The sequence below is a fragment of the Crotalus tigris genome, unplaced genomic scaffold, assembly GCF_016545835.1.
Source record: "Crotalus tigris isolate CLP2741 ecotype Arizona unplaced genomic scaffold, ASM1654583v1 scf7180000018268.1906537, whole genome shotgun sequence".
Classification (NCBI taxonomy): domain Eukaryota; kingdom Metazoa; phylum Chordata; class Lepidosauria; order Squamata; family Viperidae; genus Crotalus; species Crotalus tigris.
Window position 1 is genome coordinate 891986 of NW_024096914.1, and position 19655 is coordinate 911640.

Genomic DNA, 19655 nt, shown 5'->3' on the forward strand with positions numbered 1-19655 from the left:
ATACTTATCTATGTTTTAATCAGCTCCAAATTATTTAGCTTTTCAAGACCTGCCAAAGTCCGTTTGTTCCTGCCATCTGTAGCGGCAAACCACAAAGTAGCCATCCTAGTCCACCCAAAGACTCAGATGTTACATAAAAATTCAATTTGACAGTTTACTTGCTAAGGTCAATATTACTTTTATTTGTAAATATTGAAAAGAAATGACTGATAAATGCTTCTATTAAGTACATGAACAATCCAATCTTCCTGGTTTACATTAGAATTTGGCATATTAATTCCTTTATTAATAGTTTTAGTTAATAACACCTTTGAAGGACAGTATAAATACTGGCAACATTTAAGGAAACCAAAGAACTGTTAAACTGCTTAGTGTGTTCTGCCAAAGTTGGTATATATGATAAATGGGAATATTAATAGAAATTTCAAAATGCAATGTATGTCTAATAAAAAGGACAGTGTATTTAAATAAGAAAACTAACCATCTTAGGTACTTAGTTGAGTGGTCAGAATTCAGCTTCTTTGCATGAGAGAAAAGTTAACATTTATAGCGTATTTCTAAGATAACCTTTATATATAAACTTAAAAGCTGAACATATTGGGAGAAAGCAATTTTCTAAAAATCAGATAGCACAGTTAATTTTGCAATGTGCGCCTAATCTGCACACATGAACACAATATGGAAAAGGCTGTACCATGTACACACTTGGACTAGAAATATGTTACAAGGGGCAGTCCTTGGACAGAAAGATTAGAAAGTTTTGTTTGTTTTCATTTTACTGTGTAAAGATTTCATTGGAGTATTGCTATTGTGATGTTTTTCCTGCCTTATAGTTGCAGGAAATTTAAAAGAGATCCAGTTTTTATGTGGCCCTGGGGCCTCAAGTTCTTCATGATTTTGATAATAACATGCATTTGGAAATGTGTCCTTCTCTTCATTGATAGAAGATCCAGTTATCTGGTCAAAATTCTGATCCTAAGAATGCAACAGTTATTCCAGGAGAAGGATATATTTCCCTTTCTTTTTTCCAATTGGGATAGCAGTGAAAGAGACCATCTCTTGAAGCATTAGTGCCATGAAAAGCCTGAATATTGCCAGTCAGTTTTGCCTTCCAGGGGACCTGATCCTTTTTCATTAGATTTATTATACTCTGCTAATGTTGGCAGAAAAAGGTTAGATACTTTTTGACTGCAGATGACTGCAAAGAAATATGATACCTTCCCCATCCTGTCAGAATGAATCCTTCCATTGCCTCCACCATCCTGCCAGAACTGATAAAGCTTCTTGGATGAGAAGTGAAATGTCTTCTTCAAAGAAAAAATAGTCCAGTTGCCTTTTGAAAAAGCATCTTTGAGATTCCTATCAAAATCCTTTAGAAATCAATGCTGGTGGTGTGAGAGAGCATGCTGAAATTTAATGAACAGGTTTTTGAACCAGTGATTAATATGAACCAATAGTTTATGAAATCTGAAAGAGGCAAATAGGTAGGATATGTTTATGATTATGCCATTCTTGGAAAGGATGACCTCACCTGATGAACATTCAACTACAACACCTTTAGGGTAGTTTTCTCTGAGAAAACCACTTCTAAACAGTGGACCAAAGCACCCTAGGGGCTTTACTTGTTGACAGTGGCTGCTGTAACCCATAATCAAGTAAACAATAAATTGTGTTAAATTGTACAACAAAGTATTTTGCTGCCACAGAATAACCGGATCTGACAGCATTAGAATTAGAGATGTGGTTAAGAAAGTTCAAAACTGCATTTTCCTACTTTTGAAAGGTTTCTTGTATCTGATACAAGAAACAGTGTCCCTCGGTATTTTCTAATTTACAGCTGAGATTCATGACTTATCTTTGCCCCCTTTGGATGGAATTAAATGGGGAGATTTTCTAGAATGTCAGCATAGTTCTATGTTACTTCAAAATGTACACTTGATAGTGATTCAAGGAATGAATTCAGTGTATAAAATGTGGACATTTACTGTACATATGGTTTGGAATGAAATCTGAATGGAGATGTCTAGTTTACAGTATTCCATTCCACCCAATCCCCACCACCACCTGAAAAGTGCTTAAAATCCAAGTCAGGAGAACTCACCAATTATTATTTCCATTCTCAGAGTCTCGCCAGATTCACTTTTGGTGAAATGAAAAGGGGAACTATTTTCTATCCTAAGCTAAGTGAAGCATTTAGGCTGATGAATAATATGCATGATGTAGTTCCTATCTGGGAAAACAGAATATGACAATGGTGATCTAAATGATTTTGTTACTAGAAGAACCTCCAGTTTTGTACATTTTTGCACTAACATCTTAGCACTACACTGTGCTAGCTCTAAATGTCCAGAAAAATTAAGTGAAAGAAGTACTGTTTTACATTTCTTATTATAAAATAACAAGAGAATTGGTTAACAAATTTATTTTTTAAATTGTTAACTAAAACTTTAGTGTCGAAAGCATAAGCGACATTCAGTTTTCAACTGCAGCCAATAGTCTAAAAAGCAATTAAAATAAGATGTCTTCTCTTCATGAGGGAAAATGATGATAGCAAAGCAGACAAATCATTTTGTTAAAGAATTATTTTTGCCTTTGACTTGAACTTGTATGAATTTTCATTTGCACATGTTATCAGTTATGAGTTAATGAATATGATTTAGTGAACTTCATTTAAACATAGTCTCCAGCTAATATTAGGCTCTAACTGTCTTTGTTAACACTGGACCAAAGTTATTATTTTGATGCTGGCATTGATGAGCATAACATTAATCTTCTCTGTGACAATTCTTTTAACTTATTCATGAAAACAGCACCAGGAAAGAAAGAAAGAAAGAAAAGAAAGAAAGAAATTGTGTAGAGCTACCTGCTGCATTATGGAATTATGCAGTTCAGAATAACAGAATAATAGAGTTGGAAGGGAACTTGGAGGTCTTCTAGTCCAACCCTCTGCTCAAGCAGGACATCTTATACCATACTAGACAAGTGGCTGTCCAGCCCTTCTTAAAGCTTCCAGTGATGGAACACCCATAACTTGAGAAGACAAGCCACTGGTTAATTGTTCTCACTGTTAGGAAATTTGTCCTTAGTGCTAGGTTGCTTTTTTCCTTGATTAGTTTCCATCCTTTGTTTTCTTCTTCTTGTCTTCTTGTGGCAGTCCCACAAATACTGGAAGACTATTATCTCTACCCTAGTCCTTCTGTTCATTAAATGAGATAAACCCAATTCCTGCAACCGTTCTTTACATGTTTTAGCCTTGAGGCTCCCTAATCATCTTGGTCACTCTTTTCTGATTCTCTCTCTCTCTCTCTCTCTCTCTCTCTCTCTCTCTCTCTCTCTCTCTCTCTATATATATAATATATATATATATATATATATATATATATATATATATTATACCTTGAATGAACACCCTGTCAGCCCAGATATGGGAGAAAGAAATCTTCTTTCTTTTCTTTCTTTCTCCCATATCTGGGCTGACAGGGTGTTCATTCAAGGTAAAAAATCTCCTCCCCCTGTCTCTCTCCTGGTAGCTAACAAAGTGGGAGAGAACCCGTGGCTTAGAGGTTATAACATCTGCCTAACATGCAGATAGCCCAGGTTCGAATCTCAGAAGAGTAAGTTTGGCTGATGAGGGTTAAAGGAACCCGAAATAGCTATACCATTCTCTCTTTATTCTTTGTTAGCAAAACCTAAAAACCTATATATATATATATATATTATATATATATATATATATATATATGTAGGTCTTTGGTTGTTCGGGTTTTCTCCCGCGTAAAATTGGAAGTGTCTTGGCGACGTTTCGACGAAGTCCCATTCGTCATCTTCAGGCTGGTGTTTTCAGCTTCGTGCTTCGAGCAGCAATGTGTGGTCTTAGCTGTTTCTTCCTTTTAACTGCCAGTGGGGGTATGAACTGATTGGGTGGGAGCTTGGCTGTGTTCTGATTGGGTGGAGGTGTGTTCTGATTGGTTAGGGGCGTGGCTGTGCTCTGATTGGCTGGGGGGTTGGCTGTGCTCTGATTGGCTGGGGGGTTGGCTGTGCTCTGATTGGCTGGGGGAGTGTTCTGTTTGGTTGTGCTCAGGTTAGTCTGAGTTGCAGAGGGGTTTAAGATTTTGGGCTGCCTTGCTATTTTTTGGCTTCGCGTTTGTGGTCGTGCCTCATTTTCATGGAGGGTGTCAGTTTGCTTCATGTATGGATTGGAGGGCTTTAAAGTGGCTAATGATGCAGCTCTGGTCTGGCTTCTGGTTTGTGGTCGTGCCTCATCATCGGTGTGGCTTTGGGTTTGCTTTTTGCGTGGATGTGTGGTGGTGACATCCTGTGTGGTTTTTGTGAGTGTGGTCTGGTGTCATTCTTTGTGTTAGTCAAAAAAGAGGAACCAACATCTTCCCTGGTCCAACACCTTAAAGCCACAGGACATGAAATTGACTTTAAAAATACCAGAACCATTGCCAAAAGTGAACATTTTAATAACAGAATAATCAGAGAAGCCATCGAGATAGAAAAACGCCCATACAGCATGAACAAGCGAGATGATACCTCCCGCCTACCAGCCATTTGGAAACCCGCCCTTATTGACAAACGACTCCCTAACACAAAAAATGATACCAGACCCACACTCACAAAAACCATACAGGATGTCACCACCACACATCCACGCAAAAAGCAAACCCAAAGCCACACCGATGATGAGGCACGACCACAAACCAGAAGCCAGACCAGAGCTGCATCATTAGCCACTTTAAAGCCCTCCAATTCATACACGAAGCAAACTGACACCCTCCATGAAAATGAGGCACGACCACAAACGCGAAGCCAAAAAATAGCAAGGCAGCCCAAAATCTTAAACCCCTCTGCAACTCAGACTAACCTGAGCACAACCAAACATAATACTCCCCCAGCCAATCAGAGCACAGCAACCCCCCAGCCAATCAGAGCACAGCCAACCCCCCAGCCAATCAGAGCACAGCCACGCCCCTAACCAATCAGAACACACCTCCACCCAATCAGAACACAGCCAAGCTCCCACCCAATCAGTTCATACCCCCACTGGCAGTTAAAAGGAAGAAACAGCTAAGACCACACATTGCTGCTCAAAGCACGAAGCTGAAAACACCAGCCTGAAGATGACGAATGGGACTTCGTCGAAACGTTGCCAAGACACTTCCAATTTTACGCGGGAGAAAACCCGAACAACCAAAGACCTACATACAAACACCCGTGAAAACCTCAGAAAACAAATATATATATATATATATATATCTGATAAAGAGAGAGAAGTTTTTCAACACTTAGAGAAGACTCTATAAAAAGGTCTCCACTCTTATGGTTTTAGATTTTAAATCTTATCAGAATCTTAAAAATATTGTATGTATATTGTTGTGTATCATGATCAGTCTTACACCCAATTTATGATCTGAGAAAATATACATTTTAATTTAAAACAATACATTTTGTTGTCTGCTTGTAGTAGACAACAATTTTAACAGATTTAAATGATTTTTTTTTAAAAAAAGTCTTTCCCCAAACATTCTTTTTGGATCTGTTTGCTGGATGATGGCTCTGTTACCAAATATTCTATGGCTTATTTCCTTTGATTCATACTAATTATTTTATAAAGTTCACTACAAGGAACCTATTATCTTCTGTTGCTTATCCAGGCAAACACTTAAGGTATTCTGAGAATGAAAATGTGATGAGTTGAACATAGCAGTGCCATTCTCTACTCATTGTTAAAATGCTCTAAGTGATGCTGCATCAAATTTTCATGGGACTGAATTTATGACATGAGACATACCATTTGAGGAGATGGGTTGTGAAGATGCCAAGATATTTAACTTGGAACATTTTGCATTCAGAGCATGTGTTCCATCACTGATCCAAGATCTGCTTTTAAAATTTATACTTGCCCACAGTTACAAGGTAAGTGTTTCATACTCTAGAGAGAAATTTGCATGGATGCTCTCCAATTTGAAATGGAAAATTGCCTGTAGTCTAATCTATAATGGCAATCCTCTGTAATTTTTGAAATTATTCCTAGGCTTCTGCTACTTAAACTCCTTTAAAATAGGGATGGGCAATCTTCAGACCCAGGTACAGAAGGCCTTCAACTCCTGCTCTGATGAAGGTGTTGAAGTTTGGCTGTCAGTTACTAGATATTGGTAATATGATTTACTGACACTTTCAGACCATAGAACAAAGAAATAAAATATTCTAAGTCTTTGGGGAAAGTTGGCATATCTGAAATTATTAATTATTTTCTACAATTACAATAGTTTCTGCAAAAATAGACATATTTCTGTGATGCCACAATATCATTATACCCCACACCTTGAATTTACCAGCCGGATCTAAAAATAATTAATGTAAAAGGTATGCAAAATGAATGCCCCGTCTTGCTTTAATTATCCCAATGAATAAATCTTACATATTTTAAATAAAATTTATTTACTTCATTAGCATCACAATAATCTTATTTGACCTCGAACCAGACATCCTAGAATGTGAAGTGAAATGGGCCTTAGAAAATCTGAGCAACAACAAAGCTAGTGGAGGTGACAATATTCCAACTGAGCTATTCAAAATCTTAAAAGACGATGCAGTAAAAGTGCTACACTCAATTTGCCAGCAAATTTGGAAAACTCAACAGTGGCCACAGGATTGGAAAAGGTCAGTTTACATTCCAATCCAAAGAAAGGCAATTCCAAAGAATGTTCAAACTATCGCACCATTGCACTCATTTCACATGCTAGTAAAGTTATGCTTAAAATCCTACAAGCTAGACTCCAGCAGTATGTGGATCGAGAACTACCAGAAGTACAGGCAGGATTTCGAAGAGGCAGAGGAACTAGAGATCAAATTGCCAACATACGCTGGATCATGGAGAAAGCTAGGGAGTTCCAGAAAAACATCTACTTCTGCTTCATTGACTATGCAAAAGCCTTTGATTGTGTGGATCACAACAAATTGTGGCAAGTTCTTAAAGAGATGGGAGTACCAGACCATCTCATTTGTCTCTTGAGAAACCTATATGCGGTCAAGAAGCAACAGTGAGAACTGGACACGGAACCACTGATTGGTTCAAAATTGAAAAGGAGTCCGGCAAGGCTGTATACTGTCGCCCTGCCTATTTAACTTATATGCAGAGCACATCATGAGAAAGGCAGGGCTAGATGAATCAAAAGTTGGAATTAAGATTGCCGGGAGAAATATCAACAACCTAAGATATGCAGATGATACCACTCTAATGGCAGAAAGTGAAGAGGAACTAAAGAGCCTCTTGATGCGGGTGAAGAAGGAGAGTGCAAAAGTTGGCTTGAAACTCAACATTAAGAAAACCAAAATCATGGCATCCGGCCCTCTCAATTCCTGGCAAATAGATGGGGAAGAAATGGAGGTAGTGACAGATTTTATTTTTCTGGGCTCCAAGATCACCTCAGATGGGGACTGCAGCCAAGAAATTAAAAGACGCTTGCTCCTGGGGAGGAAAGCTATGGCAACTCTAGACAGCATACTAAAAAGCAGAGACATCACCCTGCCAACAAAAGTGCGTATAGTCCAGGCCATGGTTTCCCCAGTTGCAATGTATGGCTGTGAAAGTTGGACCATAAGAAAGGCTGAGCGCCAAAGAATTGAGGCCTTTGAACTATGGTGCTGGAGAAGACAGAGAATGAGATGGCTGGATGGAGTCACTGAAGCAGTAGGTGTGAATTTAAATGGACTCCAGAAGATGGTAGAGGACAGGAAGACCTGGAGGAACGTTGTCCATGGGGTCGCGATGGTTCGGACACAACTTCGCAATTATCAACAACAACAATCTTATGTCTCCCCACACTCCATAATGATGATGGAAAAGCTTTAGGATTCCACAAAATAGCCCATGTCTAGCACAACACAACACAAATATGCAGACTCTATTTGTATATTGCCTGCATATTAAAATAAGCTACAGCAACTGTTGTCAAGAAACTAGCTGTTGTGTCCTGGGTCTGATGACGAAACTCAGCAGGCCCAGAATTGTTGCAAATGGTCCCAGGCATTCTAAAAGCTGCCCGGGACCAGACAGAGCGGCACCAGCCTTGTGCGCATGCGCAAGGTGCGAAGAAAGAAGACATCTTATTGGTTCACTCTGTCTGGGGTTCAAGCCCTATAAAAAGGCCTGCGTGCCTTTTGCTTTTTGCTTGGAGTTAGAGTAGGAGAATAAAACATTGATTAGTTGTCACCATGTGTCTTCATCATTCACATGCAAACGGAGAACACAACAATAGCAATATTGCAAGTGTTTTACTAATGCAGTATTCTCAGATAACATTTGATTTCACAGCTGCTAATGTCATGATCCATTCTTACTCAAATATCTGCCAGAACACTGGCTTAAGTAATAATAAGCAATTAATGCACTGTTTTGAATCCATGTAATTATTCCCATTGACGTTTATCTGCACTATATTTATTTTTTATATGTGTAGCATTGAGGTAAAAAGAAAACACTGGAGAAATGAACCATGGGGAGATCTAAAATTCAGTACATCATGAAAAAGGACAATTGAACAGAGGTCAATTTGCTCTGTGTCAGATCTAATGAGTTGAAAACTAACAAGATAATCATGTCTGTTTGAAGAGAATCCAATTTGGGGGGAAGAACAAATTATAGTTATCCACCAACAAGTCAATGTGCCAAAAAGAGATAAATCAACAAAGATACCGTTCTATAGATTCATGAAGAGTTAAGCTTTTTAAATGGATGTTAAATGCAGACATATGTGAAAAGTGATCCCCCCCATAAAAACTTAATCTGAAGCAGCAAATTCAAATCACATTTGTTGATATTGGTTAATCAATTAAATCAACTGGTAGAATGGCAAAATGATGCTATCTTGGAATTACAAGACTTAAAGATTCAGACTTGCAAAAATCCCAAACTGGCTAGGAATATTAGAGGTTTTTGTGCCAAATGATTGATTCATTTGATAGATTAATTGATTGATTTTTTGTCCTTGATTTGCTCAAGGCAGGATCTGTAGTACTCTTTCCTCCCATGGCAACTCCATGGTATATGATGGGCTGAGAGGGAGTAACTAAGTCAAAATCACCATGGCAGAAACTGGGTATCAACTGGAAACTGGGTTTCTTCAATAAATCTAACAGTTTAACCATTACACTACACTGGTTTTCCATGTAGTGAAAGACAAGACACAGAGAAAAGCTGTTCTGTTAGGAGAGGTGCATAGGCATGCTCATATGTAAAAAATTTGGTATGTTAATTCCAGCAACACTGCCTTTGCCTCTATTTTGAATATACATCTGCAAATAACCAAAATTAATCCAGTGTTATTGAGCTTTACTTGTGTTGGTTTTGGCTTTTGGATTCCAATGGTCATTCTTATTTTTTAAAAAATGCTTCTATGTGGATTCATTGTACTTAGAACTCTTTCATGCCCAGAGCTGTTACAGGACATTTAATAACTATAACTGAACAAATGAAATCCTGATTTAGAGAACATTCAGAATTATTGTACTGGCTGAGCAATAACAAATGAAGTGGAAGATATGACATGATTTTAAGATTGGGGAATGATATTTGCACATAAAGAAAGTAAAAAAAAAGATTAAAACTGCATAAAGTACATCACTACATTGCCAGTAAACATTGAATTAAATTCATCTAATTGACTGATCTAATTCAGTCAAAAGTAAGCATTTCTTTATCTTTAGAAACCAAACAGAGACAAAGAAGGTGTTTTTACACTAACTGGAGGTGGACCATAGGATTTTGGAAGCCAAAGAAGCAAGACATGTGATTTACCAAAGATTACTGTGATCCTAAAACTACAACAACATTTATTTGTCTATGATCTCTCAAAGGAGCAAAAACATATGATGCCTCCAAACATAATTAGTTACGTTTGCTAACTACTCAAAGGGTGTGCAAGTGATGTAGAGTGAAATTGCTTTCATGTATTTCATGTAGGATAAACTACAACAACACTTATAGGTGAAGCTGTACAAATGAACCACCAGCCCAAAATAGAGTAATTTTGCAATAGAGAAAAAATTAGAATCAACTTCCAAAGATTCTCTGAGTCAGAATGGGTCAGCTCTCAAAGGTTCATGACCAAGTTATCTGTTTATTACTATTTATTCATTGTACATAAATATCTAGAAAATAAAACCTGACCGTTTCCTTGGGGATATTTCAAATTCTTCCTAAAAAGAAAATAAACGTGATCTGCATCATCTTCCTTTTAATGAACATTTCATGCTTTCTCTTAATTCCTAATCCCATTTGATGGATGATATGTAAAGGTAGTAGCTTGTTCCGACCCAGATTGGATCCTGCAAAAGTAATAGCTTGTTCCACACAATATGTTCTTATTTGAATGACAGTATTGTCAATCAAATACTTGCATGGATTTCAGAAAAATAGATTACATTTTCTTTATGGACGATTGGTTTTATATATGTTAATTGCAGTGAAGCTATTATATGCAGAAAGATGGAAGACTACAGAAACACCAATAATGGATGAATGGACCATGAAGATGGCAGAGCTTGCAGAAATGACTTGTTTGATTAAGGAAGGAACAACAATTATTTTTATAAAAGACTGAAAACCCTTTATGAACTTTTTGCTGAAAATGAAAACAATGGTGATTTCCAAAGTTATTGAATAAAAAGGTGGAGTTTTTTGGAAAAAGGTTACTATGATATGTCACTTGGGAGAGTCGAAATGGTAATATCAATGTTTGTAAGTTCAGAAGTAGTTCATTAAATATCTTTCTTTTTCTTTTTCTTTCTCTTTTGTTATCTTTATTCTTTCTTTTCTGCACATTTTCTTTATGTGTCCATAATTAATATTACATAATATCTATTGTCTGTCTGTCTGTCCGTCCATCCATCCATCCATCCATCCATCCATCCATCCATCCATCCATCTATCTATCTATCTATCTATCTATCTATCTATCTATCTATCTATCTATCTATCTATCTGTTAATTATATCACCAGGAACCACCAGGAGTTGTGGTGATGCAGTGGTTAGAATACAATATTGCAGGCTAATTCAGCTCACTGTCAGGAGTTCGATCCTCACTGGTTCAAGGTTGACTCAGCCTTACATTCTTCTGAGGTCAGTAAAATGAAGACCCAGATTGTTGGGGAAATATGCTGACTCTGTAAACTCATAGGGCTATAAAGCACTATCAAGAGGTCTATAAGTCTAAGTGCTATTGCTGCTATTGCTGTATCTAACATATATCTATCATTATAACACTTTCATAAGAAGATAACTAAGGATGCTGAAGAGAACTATTCTTTTTAATAGCATTTCCAAGGCATATGTTTAATATAAGAATGTCATAGAATGCCCTTGAAAATAAATTCTTGTGGACTGTTTTTAATTCTTCTGTTTATGTTTTTATTTACTCATTAAATTTGCTGGCCTCTGATTTGTCCAGATTCACAGTAGCTTGCAATGCACTAAAAAAATAAAATTATTCCAAGAACAATAATGTAGTAGCTAATCATAAATAAGTAATTCTTTTCTAACAAGAGATTGTTGCATAACACAAGTTTCATGAATAAAAACAATAATTTCTGGTCTCAGCCACTTTAATCTCTTAGAAAAGTGGTACCATGAGCAGCATGGTAGTTTCTTCAACTTTTTTTTCTTTTCTTGAATTTTTTACTTCTTCGCTGATTACTTATTTCTCCAGCAGGATGGCTGTAGAGTCCAATGGATGGGTTCTATGACAGCCTTCCTGCCCGGCAGACTGGGTAAAAACTTTGGCCACACCCTTCCCTTGGGTGTGACCCCAGTTTTGACTCAGTCTCGAAGTCCGTTAGCAGCTAGAAATTTAGCTCCTGACAAAAAGATTTACAATTAGGCCTAAAGCCCTCTTCTCTCTCTGCTAAATTTATAATTTAATTAGAAAACTCACAGGGAGGCGCGTTTTTCCTTTCAGCCTTCGCTCGGGGCTCCGAGCAGCCGACAGATCGCTATTCCCACAGGCGTCGCTTTGAGGAAGTGGTGAGAGTATCGTTAAAAAAAAATTGCCGAGAGAGCCTGCGAGAGGCAGCGGAGATACAGGGAGCGTCGGCTGCCCTTATCTCCCGGATCAGCTGGGGCACGCGAAATCGCAGCCCAGGGCAGCCAAAACAGCGGCGTTCAAGGTTTTTGGGAGGTTTGCCAGCAACGGCAACTCGCCCAGTTCTTAACGGCCGTGTTTAACTTAACCCTTGGTTCACCGGATTGCCTGGGAAAGCGCGGTCCGTTTCGGGGGGATCGTTAAGGCACTAGTACCTAGCCTCTGTCCCCCCAAAGCCTCCTCAGCCAACGGAGTGACCGGGAGCCAAATCCACCATTTTGAGACTCGTGGTTCTCTTTGGCAGTTAATAGGAGGGCGTGGCCTTCACCCAGACGCCATTTTGAGGGTATCTCCTTTAGCCTCCATTTTGGGTATATTCTTATAGCCTCCATTTAGGGGCTCACATACTTGAAAGGTTTTCCACAGGAGTGTGGGATAGAGAGACAGAGGGAAAGGTAGAAGGAGATTTATCAGCACACCCGGTGGACTGTCTTTACAGCCACAGATTGGGGAATTCATACTCACAGCACTAGCAAACCATTTGCCTTCTATCCGTGCCATTGCAATCGCCCCCGGTGAAGGAGGAGGAGAAAAAATTGAATTGTTCCACTGTTCTTAAGGGTGACCTTTAGTCACTGCCCCACAGGATCCTTCCTTGTAAAGGGACCTGTCTGTCCGGCCATTGTCTTTTTCTTCTGTGCAGAATAGGCCTTCTAGGTCTCAATTATCTGCAACCGATCTGCGTACTATTCTTCCCCACCCCAGGTATTGCCTACTCGGGATACTTGGCCACAATGGCAGACAATGTCTCGCATTCAGCTATGCAGGGCCCCCAACTACCCCCCCCAACAACAAAAACGCAGATCCTCAGAACCTGAGGTGGGGGGGAAGAAGAAGGCCAAGACAAAGCACCTTACTCAAAGGGGCCCATCCAAAACAGCTGAGTGAGAGGCCTTGAGGAGACATTTGGCTCTAGAAAGACAGTTTGCCAGGGCCCAGAAAACCAGTTCCAATGGGACAAGCATGGTTTCCCCTGCCCCATTGGTGGCCCCTATTACAGAACCTACCCCCCAGGAGGTTCTCAGAACTTGGTCTCCTCTGGGGGAAACCGAACAGTTGGATTCCTCCCACTCCTCTTCACCTGCTTCCTCACCAGACCATACTCCCATTGCGGCTGCGCCCACAGACAAAGCCCAGGAGTACATATGGTCTGCCCAATTTCAGGCATTCATGCAGGATGCTTTTTCCCAATTTATGGCTTCTAAGGGCCAAGTAGCCTTTCAACCATCCCATAAGGGACGAAACAAGGCTCCGGCTACAAACATTTCTGAAACTTCCTCTCAAATATGAGAGGGAGAATTACTAGACCTAGACATGTCTGATATGCCCCTCTCGGAGGATGAGGGAACCACTCCTGAGCAGGCAACAGGCTCTGGCCTCTTTGATCCAGCTCTTCTGAAATCACTTTTGATAAAGGCAGTCTCTACGGTCAATTTTACCTCAGTTCAGGAGGAAAATCCTTCTACTAGCAAAGAGGCAAACCCTCTCTTTGCCAAGAAAGTTCCACAGGACAAATACATTCCTTGTCCTGAGGTTTTCCGCACCACGGTAGAGGAGCAATGGGTTTCCCTAGCAACACTACCAGCACCTAACAGTGTGGAAAGGAAACTATTCAATGTTTCTCCTTCCTTTTCGGGCATGTTAGAGGTCCCTGCAATAGATAGTCCCTTGATCTCATTATTCTCTACTTCTGCGATTCCAGGGGACATGGCGGAGGCCTTGAAACCAGAGGAAAAGAAATTTGAGCACTCCCTCCGTCATTCCCACATGGCAACATCATCATCATTCTTTGCCAGGGCGTGTATCATGTGGCTGCGCGAGCTACAAACCACTGTACCTCCAGATCAGGTCAGAGCTCACCAAACTTTGGCCAAGATACTGGCGGCATCACAATTTATGGCGGACGCCTCACTTCACGCAACCAAGTATGCGGCAAGATCGATTGCGGCCACAGTAGCCTCTCACAGATTACTGTGGCTCAAAAATTGGAAGACAGATCTGAAGGCCAAGTGGCGTCTTTCGACGTCCAAGTACAGTGGGTCACATTTGTTTGGATCCATTCTGGATCCACATGTAAGCGAGAGTAGGGACAAAAGGAAAATTCTAGTCCATCCATCAAAGAAATTAGACAGGAGAGGTAGTCAGGAATTCTGGAGGCAAAGTTTCCGCCCAGGCAACTCCTGGGACTGGGCACAGCCCTTTCGATCAGGGCAATCCTGGGACTGGTCTAGAGGCTCACGATCCTTCTATTCAAGACAGGATCGTTCCCAGGATCGCCCAAACAGGGGAGCCAGAGGCCAGTTTCAGTCCAGGCGTCCCTTTAGAGGATCGGGAGGCTGACCCTTTAAACGCGCCAAGTGACGCCAGACAGGACACTCCCATAGGAGATCGGTTAGGGAATTTCATCGAGGTCTGGGAGCAGACCACTACCGATGCCTGGGTCTTGGAGACAATCAGGCATGGCCTGACCTTAGACTTTTGTTCTCCCCCACCAAACCGATTCATCAGATGTCCCATCTCCAAAAAGGCACACAAGGCAAGGCTGATAACCTTGGCCATAGCACACCTCTTGTCAATTCAGGCCATAGAAAGGGTACCAAAGGAAGAGGAAGGAAGAGGATTTTATTCCATCCTCTTTGTGATCCCAAAGCCATCAGGAGGGTGGAGAGCAATATTGGACCTAAAGGGCCTGAATTATTACGTAACTTACAGGAGGTTCAAAATGCAGTCCCTGAAATCCATCCTAACCAGTGTCAGGAAGGGCGACCTCCTGTCCTCAATAGATCTCACGGAGGCGTACCTGCTTATTCCCATCCACCCCAAATACCGAAAATTCCTCAGATTTACCTACGCACACCGGCATTATCAATACAGGGCACTACCCTTCGGTCTATCCTCAGCCCCAAGGGTATTTACCAAAATCCTAGCAGTAATAGCGGCCCACCTCAGGCTGATGCCGGTGCGTGTACAGTTTTATCTGGACGATATATTGATTCAATCCAGCTCACAGGAGCAAGCAAAATTAGACCTCCAGACCACAATCCGCATTCTACAAGAACACGGATTCTCAGTCAATGTAGAAAAGAGCCATCTCACTCCCTCAAGGAAGCTACAGCACCTAGGAGCGGTGATAGACTCGTCCCAGTGCAGGGTATATCTTTCCCAGGAGCGTCGAAGCAGCATCTCCAAGCTGGCTCATCAAATTCAGAAAGACAAGAGAGTACCTTTGATACAGCTCTCGAAGCTCCTGGGAAAGATGATATCTTGCATGGGCATTGTCCCATGGGCAAGACTCCACTCAAGGGAGTTGCAGTGGTTCCTCCTCCCCTATCAGAGGAGGAGCCTCAGTACCTCCAGCAGGAGGGTCTTGGTACCAAAATATGTACTGAAATCACTGAATTGGTGGATATCCCCCATGATGCTAAGGGGAGTATATTCAGGGAACCGAACCGGATCACGCTCATGACAGACGCGAGCCTATTCGGATGGGGAGCACATCTGGGAACTCAGATAGCGCAGGGCCAGTGGAATCAGGAGGACCTCACTCACAACATCAATTGGCTGGAGCTTCGGGCCATTCACCTGGCTCTACGTCAATTCTCCCACATAGTAACGAGAAGACACGTTCTCGTTCTAACAGACAACGTAGCAGCCAAGGCCCATGTCAACAAGGAGGGAGGAACACGATCCGCAGAACTAATGCAGGAGGCATCAGCTCTGGCTCGGTGGGCAGAAACAAATGTGAGTTCCATCAGAGCGGAACACATCTCAGGGTAGACAAATCTCCAGGCAGACTACCTGAGCAGAGCCAAGGTGGATCAGTCGGAATGGCGTCTGGATCCGGCTCTGTTCAAGGAGATCTCTCGGAGGTTTGGACAATCACATCTGGACCTATTTGCCACTCCGAAAAACACACAACTACCCAGGTTCTTCTCCAGATTCCCGACTCCGGGATCGGAAGGAACGGATGCTCTCAGGTGTCGGTGGCCGGCGCAACTCCTGTACGCCTTTCCACCGCTGCCATTAATACCGGCGACCATATGCAAGTTGATCCTGGAAGATGCAGAAGTAATCTTGATTGCCCCACATTGGCCATGGCGCCCGTGGTTTGCCGACCTTGTGGATCTCTCAATATCATCCCCATGGAAGATTCCCCCAGACCGAGTAATACTCAGTCAGGGCAAACTTTTACATCCAGATCCTCAGTGGCTACAACTAGCCGCTTGGCATTTGAGCGGCAAAGTTTAGCCAGACAATCCTATTCCTCAGGGGTGATATCGATCATACACGCATCAAGGCAACCTTCGACAAACAGGATCTATGATGCTACATGGAAAGGTTTTTGCAGGTGGTGCGCCCTACTTCACCTAGATCCTATCTCAGTATCTATTCCCAATATTCTAGATTACCTATTGGAGGGACTTAATAAGGGTCTATCAGTCAACACTATTCGTAGACAGGTGTCGGCCATTTCAACTGTACTTTCCTGTGACAACTTAACCTCTCTGGTGCAACATCCAGCGATTAGCGCCTTTTTGAAAGGTGCGGCCAATACCAAACCTCCTGTTATACACAGGTACCCATCTTGGAACTTGCCCAAAGTTCTTCAAGCCTTGACATCAGCACCCTTTGAGCCTCTTGACTCATGCTCTCTTTATCACCTATCGTTAAAGGTAGCCTTTCTAGTGGCTATTACTTCAGCAAGAAGAATTTCGGAACTAGCAGCACTGTCAGTGAGGAAGGATCTCTGTACCTTCTTCAAGGACAAGGTCGTTCTTAGACCAGACCCTGCATTCGTTCCAAAGGTGAACAGCATCTTCCACAGATCTCAGGAACTGATTCTTCCTGATTTCTGCCCAAAACCCAGACATAGACTAGAACATAGATGGCACAAGCTGGATGTACGTAGAGCGTTGTGTTTCTACGTAAAGCGCACTTCGTCTTTCCGTAAGACGGAAGCATTATTTGTTTCCTTCCAACCATCAACTATGGGAAAGAAGGTGTCATCTTCTACCATAGGTAGGTGGATCAGAGCCTGTATAGCCCAAGCCTACGTCTCGCAGGCACTACCAGTGCCCCCGCACGTGACTGCCCATTCAACACGCAGCGCAACCACATCAGCTGCGTGGTCCACACAAGCATCGATGGAAGAGATTTGCAAGGCCGCAACTTGGTCTTCTCCCTCCGTATTCATTAGGCATTACCGTTTAGACTCCTTTGCCGCAGCGGATGCTGCCTTTGGTAGAAGAGTGCTACAGCAAGTTGTATCTTCTCAGGATTCAGTGACCTAGACACTCCCTCCCAGGGGGACATGAGGGCTTTGGTATGTCCCATCCATTGGACTCTACAGTCATCCTGCTGGAGAAAGGGCGTTATCTTACCTGAACGCCTTTTCTCAGCAGGATGATGTAGAGTCCAAGCCCCCCCAGGTATTAGGTCTAGGCAGGTATTGGACAAGGAGCTACCGTATCGAATCCAACAAACAGTTCTCGCCTCAGTCAAAACTGGGGTCACGCCCAAGGGAAGGGTGTGGCCAAAGTTTTTACCCAGTCTGCCGGGCAGGAAGGCTGTCATAGAACCCATCCATTGGACTGTACATCATCCTGCTGAGAAAAGGCGTTCAGGTAAGACAACGCCCCTTTAGTTTTTTCTTCCTTTCTTTGTATTAGTTTATGCTAGTTTTTATTTTCTTGTTTAAAATTTTATATATATTATATAATATAGCACCTTAAATTTAACTAAATCCAATGCATAATAGCAAGACCCTTAGAAAAGAAAATCTGCTTAGTTTATTATTTTTCACCCATATTTCTTTTTCTAGTGATTATGAGGGAGCTAGAGCATATATGAGTATTTCTTGGTCTGTTCTGGATAACTCTCTGATATAGTGCAATCGCTTTATTATTGAGCAGTGCCAAAATATCTGAATGTTATTGTTTCTTAGCCTTGCTATGATTGTTATTTATTGCATTGTTTGTTTTTGAAATAATTTGTTTTATTAAGGTTGTATGTTTGTCATTTTGGTTGGTTGATTATAATAAACCAACCAAAGAATCCTGATAGGGTTATTATAGAAGATATTGTTTATGATAATAAAAGAAGCCCTCACATTTTCATAGTTAAAAACAACTGTCTCCTTGTTTATTGTATTGGAGAAACTCACAGGTTATGGTGAGAATCCAACAAATACTATATGCATTATCTTATTTTCTGGGTTTGCAATTTTATAATATTGAACAGCTTCCTACCCTTACCCCAGCCCTGTCAGCAATCTGCTTCAGAGCTATTCTTATTCACAATAAGATAACAATAAGTCCTGAAAACAAGAGTTCAAGAAGTATTATGGGTTTTCACAGATGAACATTAAGCAACATCAATACAGGTATTTATATACATTTATACCATTTGATGGCTATTCCCTCCCTCCCTCCCTCCCTCCCACAATATTCTACTAGAGAGATCACTTAATCTCTTGGACTCATTACTTTTCCTTCAGCCTGCTTTCCTTTTCTTTCTGAAGCCATTTTTTATTAATGTATTTTGTAGCAACTTCAAAAATAACAGAGCTATCACTCTCTGGTCTTCTCATCCAGAAAGTCTGTTTATCTAAAATTAATTATGTTTTCCTGATTTCTGTTTGCTATCCTTTGTAATGAGAACATCCACTTTAAGATTGCCCCAAGTCAAGCAAATCAAAGACATAGCATTTTGTGTGAGCGTGTTCCACAGGAAATGGTTTTTGAATTATGGAGGATTTTTTCAGCAGCATATCAATGCAAACACTGTACTGCCAACAATTATATGCAGTACTTGTGGCCTTTCAGTTAAAAATAATTTTACTGTTGCAGATAGACCATTATATTTTAGACTGACATGACTAAAATTTTAATATATAAAGAATTTAAAATGTGTTAAATAGTTCAATGTGTTGTTTTTGCTCTATTCTTTAGGAGTAGAAACATTTGGACTACACATTCACATATAATTGATTTCTGTTTTCATTAGTGTGACATTTTTGAAACTTTTTTAAAAAGATCTTTTAAAAACTTTATTCACTAATTTTCTAGCCTGTAATACTTTCAAATGCAATGAAATATATGTGGCAAAAAAATAAATAAAAAGTACAGCATTGATAAATTAAATACCAGAGGGAATAAAGGAAAGTGAGTAGAATGTGTGCTCATGCATGCTATGAGTCATCTGAAGCTCTTTCAAATCCAGATACGAAAGATTCAACATTAGGAAGCCCAAATGGAGCTACCTTTTTCTTTAAATCCAAAGAAACCTATCTACAGCTATCTAGATAATCTCCAAACAACCTACAGTATATTATCCAGTTATAAAAGATGTATTAACTATGGCTTCTCTAGTTTAGTGCTTGCCTTTGTTCATATGCTAAGGTTCCCATGAAGCCAAGCATTCATGAGCTTGGTTGAGCTATATTAATGAAACTTGTTTTCAGTGTGGGCAGGTCAAACAGATTGGACAAAAAATAGTTGAAAATTGCTTT